This window comes from Fistularia commersonii, chromosome 18, assembly GCF_037954325.1.
Source record: "Fistularia commersonii isolate RoL2024-O1a breed Wild chromosome 18, RoL_Fcom_v1.0, whole genome shotgun sequence".
Classification (NCBI taxonomy): Eukaryota; Metazoa; Chordata; class Actinopteri; order Syngnathiformes; family Fistulariidae; genus Fistularia; species Fistularia commersonii.
Genome location: NC_141301.1, coordinates 835,001 through 844,636, shown reverse-complemented (window position 1 = coordinate 844,636; position 9,636 = coordinate 835,001). Strand labels below are relative to the sequence as shown.

At 47.8% G+C, this 9,636-nt stretch overlaps 6 non-coding genes across 6 annotated transcripts; 2 read left to right on the top strand and 4 right to left on the bottom strand.

Annotated features, from left to right (window-relative positions):
- Window positions 1–1,074: 1,074 nt before the first annotated feature.
- On the bottom strand, window positions 1,075–1,148 carry trnat-ugu (transfer RNA threonine (anticodon UGU)). The gene has a single exon. It is a non-coding gene; the product is annotated as a tRNA-Thr (tRNA).
- A 153-nt stretch (window positions 1,149–1,301) lies between these two features.
- Window positions 1,302–1,390, top strand: trnar-ucu (transfer RNA arginine (anticodon UCU)). Its single transcript is given in 2 exon segments — window positions 1,302–1,338; window positions 1,355–1,390. It is a non-coding gene; the product is annotated as a tRNA-Arg (tRNA).
- A 306-nt stretch (window positions 1,391–1,696) lies between these two features.
- trnat-cgu (transfer RNA threonine (anticodon CGU)) lies at window positions 1,697–1,770 on the bottom strand. Its single transcript has one exon. It is a non-coding gene; the product is annotated as a tRNA-Thr (tRNA).
- A 131-nt stretch (window positions 1,771–1,901) lies between these two features.
- trnar-ucu (transfer RNA arginine (anticodon UCU)) lies at window positions 1,902–1,987 on the top strand. Its single transcript is given in 2 exon segments — window positions 1,902–1,938; window positions 1,952–1,987. It is a non-coding gene; the product is annotated as a tRNA-Arg (tRNA).
- A 379-nt stretch (window positions 1,988–2,366) lies between these two features.
- On the bottom strand, window positions 2,367–2,440 carry trnat-cgu (transfer RNA threonine (anticodon CGU)). Its single transcript has one exon. It is a non-coding gene; the product is annotated as a tRNA-Thr (tRNA).
- Window positions 2,441–2,938: 498 nt separating this feature from the next.
- trnat-agu (transfer RNA threonine (anticodon AGU)) lies at window positions 2,939–3,012 on the bottom strand. Its single transcript has one exon. It is a non-coding gene; the product is annotated as a tRNA-Thr (tRNA).
- Window positions 3,013–9,636: the final 6,624 nt, after the last annotated feature.

The window sequence follows — 9,636 nt, the reverse complement described above, 5'->3', positions numbered from 1 at the left end:
CCCCCTAGCTCCGCCCCCTCGACCGCCTGCTGTCTGGAGAAATTAACGAAATCAGGCTTTTGTGCGTCTCGTCCTCACAAATAAAGATGATTCACAGCGTGACAGAAGCTCGTGGTGCCTTCAGGGATCCTGCTGTCAGGGACCATGCTCGTGTGTGTGTGTGTGTGTGTGTGTTTCCGCTGCAAGCACACACACACACACACACACACACACACACACAAATAGCACACCAATGTGACCTGCCTGCGGTTGCGCTAACCGTTAGCCGTCAACACAAGCCTTTCATCTTCACTGTGCTGAGCCCGGCAAGTTTTACACACACACACACACACACACACACACACACACACACACACACACACACTGTTACCGACTCTGCTAAAGAGCTAATTAATACCTCTGGTCCCTCCAGAGGTGGGCGATGGCGCCGATCATGTGAGGACGGATCTCCTCCCTGGTGGCTGAAGGTCCAGCCGAGGTCCTGCTGATCCCGAGAAGCTCTGCCGAGGAGCGAGGCGTCTCCACGAGGCAGGAGAAGGTGAGGTGCGTATCTTCTCCGAAGGCTCCGTCTAAAGTTTCTTGTGAAGTTGGAAATCTGAGGTTGAATTCGTCTCTGGCGGTCAGAGAGGTCCTGGAGGAGGATTCATCTGGATCTGCCGGCAGCTTCTCATCTGAGCACCACCATCCCGCCCCAGATAGGAGCTCAGCCGGCGGATCGCTTTTAATTAATTCATGAATCATCATGAGGATCCGACCGAAACTTTATCTGAAGGACACGCAGAAGTTCTCACAGCAACAAGGAGTAAAGCCGTGGTGATGGCGCAGCTTCTCAGGCCTTCCTGGGGTTGGAACATGGATTTGTACCTTCTGAAGGTCACTCATCTTCAGTCAGAGGTTTTCCGGCTCCATGAAGCTTCACTGTGTGGACTTTAACCAAAGTGATTCTTCAAACACCTCCAGGCTCTGCTGCTCTGCTAGGCTCTGGAGTAAAACTTCCTGGTCCTCATGGACTCACCAAGCCTGTTGCCAACACGGGATGATACAACAAAACTGTTGCAGTTTCTGAGAAGAAGGAGGCTCTGCTGGGATTTGAACCCAGGATCTCCTGTTTACAAGACAGGTGCTTTGACCAGCTAAGCTACAGAGCCTGTTGGAGATGGTTATAAACCAAACAAAAGGTGAATGTGAAAGTGTGACTATCCTCAACCTTTGAAGATAGTCAAAGGTTGTGGGTTCAAACCCCAGCAGAGCCAGGTTGTATCTGACAATCCTTCTAGATGCTGATATACCATCACATCTCAGGCTCTGTGGCGCAATGGACAGCGCATTGGACTTCTAGAACCAAGAAGAAGACATTCAAAGGTTGTGGGTTCGAGTCCCACCAGAGTCGGTTTCAAGGTCGCTGGATCATTTTATCCATCCATCTTCAACCCTTTATCTCAGACTTCATCTCCCTGACAGGCTGAGGAGTTCATCTTATGTTGTACTTGAACATGGTGAAGGTGAACTCATTGATTCCCACCATGTGATTGGCTGGTTGGATGAACAAGCAGGAGATCAGGAGGAGCCAAAGTAGCCTGTGAACTTGGTGACAAAGACAAAAAGTACCATCATGTGAAGAACCATGAAAGAAGGGATTCAAAGGTTGTGGTTTCAAGTCCCACCAGTCAGTTATGTTTCACTCCAACTGGTTCAGAGGCTCTGCTGGGATTTGAACCCAGGATCTCCTGTTTACGAGACAGGCACTTTGACCAGCTAAGCTACAGAGCCTGTTGGAGACGTCACTTAAAGTCATTCAATAAAAATCAAACCAAATCACAACTTTTGGAACGGGTGCAGCTCCATTCCAAAGTCCTGTGGACCATCAATCACCTGAGATGCTGCTGTCCCATCAGCTGTCAGGCTCTGTGGCGCAATGGACAGCGCATTGGACTTCTAGAACTAAGAAGACATTCAAAGGTTGTGGGTTCGAGTCCCACCAGAGTCGGTTTCAATGTGAGGCATTATTTTATCTTTTCACCCTTGATCTCAGACTTCATCTCCCTGACAGGCTGAGGAGTTCATCTTATGTTGTACTTGAACATGAAAATGGATCCGTAACTTCTAAAGCTCACTTCCCCCAGACTTCTTGAGTGCTTGGTGTTGCTACCACCTGTGGATCCTCCTGCACCCTATGGCTCCTCTGGAGGCGTCAAAGATCCACACCAGGACCAAACAACCCCAAACTCAGGTGACCAACCTGGTGCTCATTTCCTGTTGACCAGGGACTCACCAATCCACCAGTCTGGGTGCAAACAAAGAATTGTGCGACAAAAGCACTGATGGAGTTTTCTAGTCCTTCTGAGAAGAAGGACGGGATGAAGATGAGGCCCTGCTGGGATTTGAACCCAGGATCTCCTGTTTACGAGACAGGCACTTTGACCAGCTAAGCTACAGAGCCTGTTGGAGAGTCATTATGGAATCATCCAACCAAGAGGTGGAGCTAAAGTAACCAGGGAACTTGGAGAAAGACATAAGGTGCCATCAAAACATGGTACATTTGAAGTATCATGAGATTGAAAGATCTTGGGTTCAAGTCCAAAAAGTCCATCCTGTGGCGCTCCCAGGCCAGCCTGGAAACTGACCCCCCTCCACAAAGAGGAGCAGAGATTCTACTCTGAGCTTCTCACCCTATCTCTGAGGAGAAAGCTCAATGCAGACACTTGGATCATTAACCTTGTTCTTCTGGTCACAACCCACTGCTGGAACCTCCTGTAGCCCATGACTCCTTTGGAGGCTTCAAAGATCCACACCAGGACCAAACAACCCCAACTCAGGCAACCCACCTGGTGCTCATTTCCTGTTGACCAGGGACTCACCAATCCACCAAACTCAGAATGGTGCAACAAAAGCACTGGTAGCTTTCTTGTGCTGCTGGATGAAGGACTGGATGAAGATGAGGCTCTGCTGGGATTTGAACCCAGGATCTCCTGTTTACTAGACAGGCACTTTGACCAGCTAAGCTACAGAGCCTGTTGGAGATGCTGCCCAACATCATGGATTCAAAATAAAATTCAGTTAAAACCTTCGAAGATATTCAACTCCCAGCAGGTCGTCAGCCAATCAGAGGGCCTTTCAATCCAACACTGTGGTGCAACAGATAGTCCACTGGTCTTCTAGAACTCAGAAGACATTCAAAGGTTGTGGTTGGAGTCGGTCTTCTGGTAAGGAGATGTGAAGAGACGATGACTTTGTGTGGAAACTTTAAATCATGACCTTGAAAAGTTCTAGAATCCTGGAAGAGGAAGTGAAACTTGTTGATCAAAGTAGGAAAGGTTTGAATTCCAGAATCAACATTCAGACATTTTAGCCAGAAAACCTGAGATGTTTGCAGAAGGTATCTGTGCTCCCTGACAGAGATGATGCCGATCTTCCAGGATGAAAGACCTCCAGGCTCTGCTGGGACTTGAACCAGGATCTCCTGTTTACCAGACAGGTGCTTTGACCTGCTAAGCTACAGAACCTGTTGTCCAGGAGTTCCACCTACAAAGACTTGTGGACACATGAAGAACATCTTGCAACCATGAGCCAATACCAGCTCCAGCCTCTGAAAACGTTCACAGACAGAAGGTGAGAACAGGACCAGATGAAGCTGAGGAGGATGAAGGTCTCAGCAGGAGGTCATGTCAGGTCCTGCCTGGGCGTCTGAACCCTCTGGAGCTGGAGGCCAGAAGCAGCAGCAGCAGCAGCAGCAGCGGGTCGGCCAGCTGAGACGGAGCCATGGTCCATCAGCCTCCAGCTGGACCTCCTGGAGCTCCTGTGCTCCAACATGCCCCCCCCCCCTCCCCGGCCATCTGGACGCAGCAGACCAATCAGAGCTGCTCCTCTGTCCTCCACGCCGTCCATGGAGGACAACATGGCGGCTTCATGGAGGACAAGTTAGTCTTCAGTGGACCTGCTGACCCTGGGAGGAGACAGAGAACCTCCATTTGTAGTCCTGGGAACTACAAATATGGCGTCGGTGAACTGACAAGAGAAAAAAAATCAACTCTTCTAAGGAACTACAAGTGGGACTACAAATATGGCGTCGGTGTGGTGACACCAAGAAAGGATCAACCGTCCTCAGGAACTACAAATATGGCGTCGTTAGGCTGAGAAGCGTGGCGTCGGTACGCCGACACCGAGACGAAGGGGTCGACCCAGATGGCGAAGAAGGAAGGTTCTAGACTTCCTTGTCATGTGACCCGGACATGGAGGCTCCGCCCCCGAACATCACTTCCTGTCCTGGGACGTTGTTGCCCTTCAAAGTAAAAGCACAGCTTAATCATCATATGAGTGGAAGCACCATCGTGTGTGTGTGTGTGTGTGTGTGTGTGTGTGTGTGTGTGTGTGTCTTTATCTAGGACAAAATGGCTGATGATGTTTCCTCCCCGCTCTGGAGGTCTGTCACACGAGGCGGCGTCCGATAACGGCGCCGAGCGAGGGAACTCACAAAATGGCCGCATTTCTTATTTTTATGGGGTTGTACTTTATTTATTTATTCTTTTGTGCTTTTATTGTCCTGTGTGGACGCGGGACGTCGGAGGCTCGTAAATAAAGCGGTTATGATTGTTTTTTTGTGCGGACGAGCGTTGTCGACGGCAACGGCGAGATTCAGTGGCTCGTAAAAGTGTCTCCACCGCGCTGCGATAAAAAGTCCATCACTGCTGTCCTGGACACACACACACACACACACACACACACACACACACACACACACACACACACACACACACACGTGTGGGTTAGTGGAGGGGCTTTAACAGCTAATTTGAATGAATTTTGGCGTCTCCATGGAAACAACCACAAAATAAAAGGTCTGTCAATCAATGAGATCCATCAATGAAGGGATCAATACGTTTGATGAGAAGATCCAGTAGGTTGTGGATTCGATTGGAGAAGGAACACACTCACTGTTTTCGGTGTGTGTGTGTGTGTGTGTGTCTGTGTGTGTCTGTGTGTGTGTGTGTGTGTGTGAAGGCTGGAAGATGTGTCGCTCCATGACATGACAACTGCTAATGGAGACCCAGGAGAGGACGTCATTAGAATGAACACACACACACACACACACACACACACACAGAAGAGGGCCTTCAGGTGTTGCTACCTGAACATCATCCCTCCACAGAGGAACCTTCAGGCCCGTCATCTTCTCACTCCAGGACGTCGTGAGATCCACCACTGAAGCTTCTCCACGTCTCCTGTGTGAAACAGCCTTCTGTGGAATGTAGGTCACTGCCATCGTCTGCACGACACACACACACACACACACACACACACACACACACACACACACACACACACACACACACAATACAAAACAAAGCCTCTCATCTCGTGTCTTCACACTTCCCTCAGTGGGAACACACAACTCTGCAGAACTCTACAGAACACACACACACACACACACACACACACACACACACACACACACACACACACACACACATCACACTCTGGTCTCAAGTCATCTGAGCAGTTGCAGACTCTTGCCTTCCTTTCTTTCTTCCTCTCCTTCCATCAGACACAATGAACTCAAACGAATAAAGAAAAATCCAATGTCTGAAACTAACAGTTAAGAATTGTATAATCACAGTGTAATAACATTGTAATAGTGTAGTAATAACAGTGTAATAACAGTGTAATAGTGTTGTAATAACAGTGTAATAGCGTTGTAATAACCCTGCTAAGCGGTGGACATGCTTTGGACCTCCTCCCACAGGGAGAAGATGATCATGATGAGTTGAAGATCTCCAGAGCAGAACCCCAGATTGCAGGCTGCGCTCACACACTCGCCGTGGAGTGGAGTGGAGTGGCGTGCCGCCTCCCTGCAATCACACCACTTATCAGATCAATGAGGAGATGATCAGCCCTCGTACCCAATCACACACACACATACACACACACACACACACACACATATTCGGGCGCTGGAGAGGAAGGGGCGCCCACTTCCTGTCTGCGAACGCGGCGATGTCACAGAACACACACTCTATTGATCGCTACCGATAAGACAGTATTGATCGGTAGCGATTCCAACATCTCAGCTGAGATCAATCATGTTCTCCTGCGCTCTCCAGATGATTGACAGCTGAAGCCCCGCCCCCTCACATGACCAGGAGAACGTGGGACGTTCTAGCTGTGAGATCTTCTGGATGGATCCACTGCTTCTCACACACACACACACACACACACACACACACACACACACACACACACACACACACCCCAGATGAACCCAGAATCTCGGCGATGCAGAGATTCTTCCCGGCGTCTGGCGAAGCTGTGAAAGGACCCGTCGCCATGGAGACGAAGGCCATCCATCCAGCGTTCTTCCAGCTTCTCCCAGGAATTGTAATCTCTCCTGTCAGGACACCAACACCTATTACTGCTTTATTACTTTACTGTATCCTATTACTATCTTATTACTGCTTTATTACATCACTGTATCCTATTACTATCTTATTACTGCTTTATTACTTTACTGTATCCTATTACTATCTTATTACTGCTTTATTACATCACTGTATCCTATTACTATCTTATTACTGCTTTATTACTATATAACTGTTGTCTTAGTGTTATCGTATCCTATTACTACTTTGTAACTATGTTATTACTGCTTTATTACTATCTTATTACTACTTTATTACAACATAACTATTGTCTTAGTGTAATTTTATCCTATTACTATTTCTCACTATGTTACCACTGTCTTATTGTTATACTATCTTATTTACTACTTTATTACACTAACTATGTCGTATTGTTATAGTATCCTATTAGTACTATACTTCTTACTACTAATATAATTACAATGTTTACCACAGTCTTAGTGTTATCCTGTCTTATAATTAATACTTTATAACTTTGTTACTCAAGTCTTGTTGTTATTGTTACCATGTATCTCTCACTAGTTATAGTCTTATACTTAGTTATACCGTGTAATTACTTCCTGATTACTTTAACAACTGCATTTTTTCCCTTTGACAATGCACTACTTAATTACTATGTTATTACTATCTTATACTTTTTCATTTATTTACCATGGACTCTAACTTGGCTTCAAAACGACGACAAATGGTTACTATGGTTACCAAACCGTGGTGTTTGATGGGTTACATGTTGGTGAAGAACACCTGCTTCACTTAGTCTCCCTGTAAAACCTCCTTGGGTTTTTGTTATTACACAGTATTAACACGCTAATGTGTTATTACACGGTAATAACACGCTAATAAGGGATTGTGTTGCTAATAGGATGCTACTACGTGAGAAGAACCCCTCCTGCTGGGTTCTCCTCAGGTTCTCCACCTCGCCGTCCTGACAGCTGGTCGGCGTGCACACGTGGGCACGCGGCCAGCTCGTTCGCATATTAGCGCTAATTGGGCTTAATGATGCTAACGAGTCGGGCTCGCACGCGTCGCTAATGGACAACTGTCGTCCGGCGACCCAGGTCATCTCGTCCAATCAATGGCAAGCGTTTGTTATCCGCCGTCATTTGATGATGATGATGGCTAATTTTGCAGAGCAGCAGGAGGAAGGGAAGAAGAAGAGGAGAAGAAAAGGAGGAGAAGAAGAAGAAGAAGAAGAAGAAGACGAGGAGAAGCGAGTCAGCTCAGACGTCCAGATGAAAAATGGCCGAGTCATTTTCTCCTCGTGTCTCCGTCCTCTGGATTTCATTAGCGCTCATTAATTGGACAACAGGATCTAATTAAGGCCTTAATGAAGGGCTCAGACAAACGACACCACCCTCACACACACACACACACACACACACACACACACACACACATACACACACACACACACACACACACACACACACACATACACACAAATGCACACCCGAGATGGCAGTGTTCAAAACATTCCTCAAAATAACAAAACAAAAAGAATTTAGAGGTGGAAAGAGTCTGTGACACACACACACACACACACACACACACACACACACACACACACACACACACTATGCAAACATACACATAAACACACCTCGACCATGTAAACAATATAGGTATTGATGTGAATTAAATGTGTAATAAGCATGTAATAGACATGTAATGAACATGTAATAGGCATGTAATAAGCATGTAATAGACATGTAATAGACATGTAATAAGCATGTAATAGGCATGTACCTGCTGTCCAGCTACATCCAATCTGAACGGCGGTGAATTTGAGAACGCCGCAAGTTTTCCTGGATCCGATGGATCTCCTGGCTCCGCCCCCCAGGACTACAGCCCCGAAGCCTGGAAACTACAGATCCAAAATGGCCGACTTCCTGTTTGGTTTTGCCTCATTTTTGTCGTCTAACGCGCGGATCAAAGATTCACCAGATCAAAGACTCAGCGCATCAAAGACACACGGAGCAGACAGGATAGCACACACACATGCGCACGCCGGCGCACATGCCCACGTGCGCGGATGTCAGCGACGCCGCCAAACAGGAAGTGGTCCGGACGACTCTTTCAGAATAAGAGGCGCCGCCCTTTGAAGACGGCCTTCAAATAAACCTTTGAAGTGATGAGAGGACATCAAAGCAGGAGGTGACAGATGATTGACAGTCCAAGGAGGGTAAGAGAGAGGGGTAGATAGAGGGGTAGATAGAGGGTGGATAGAGGGGTAGATAGAGGGGTGGATAAAGGGGTGGATAGAGGGTGGATAGAGGGGTAGATAGAGGGTGGATAGAGAGTGGATAGAGGGGTAGATACAGGGGTGGATAGAGGGGTGGATAGAGGGGTAGATACAGGGGTGGATAGAGGGGTGGATAGAGGGGTAGATAGAGGGTGGATAGAGGGGTAGATACAGGGGTGGATAGAGGGGTAGATAGAGGGGTGGATAGAGGGGTGGATAGAGGGGTGGATAGAGGGGTAGATTGAGGGTGGATAGAGGGGTGGATAGAGGGGTAGATAGAGGGTGGATAGACGGGTAGATACAGGGGTGGATAGAGGGGTGGATAGAGGGTGGATAGAGGGGTAGATAGAGGGTGGATAGAGGGGTAGATACAGGGGTGGATAGAGGGGTAGATAGAAGGGTGGATAGAGGTTTGAGACAGAGGGGTAGATAGATAGAGGGCAAGATTGAAGGGTAGAGCAAGGGAAGACAGAGAGGTAGAATAAGGGATAGATCAATGGGTACATAGAGGGTAGACAGAGGGAAAATGGGGGGTAGTATAAGAGGGCAGATAGAGGTAGTATAAGAGGGCAGATAGAGGTAGTATAAGAGGGCAGATAGAGGTGGTATAAGAGGGCAGATAGAGGTAGTATAAGAGGGCAGATAGAGAGGTGATACAAGAGGATTAGACAGACGGATCGATCAAGGATGGGTAGCTAGAGGGGTTTTTCTGTTCATTGATTGGTTGATCAATATTGCTTTTTACCTTGAAGGTCCTACTTCCTGCAGACACACTTCCCCCTTGCCGGGCCCTACGAGGGTTCTGAGGGTTCTGAGGGTTCTGAGGGTTCTCAGAGTTCTGAGGGTTCTGAGGGTTCTGAGGGTTCCGTCCCCCTTGGAGACCACAGTTGGAGCAGAGACAGGCTCCACTTTTAGAAGTGACCTGGAGTCCTTGTCCTTGGCACAGAAGTGATGTTCTCCAGCCTGGGGGGGGGGGGATCT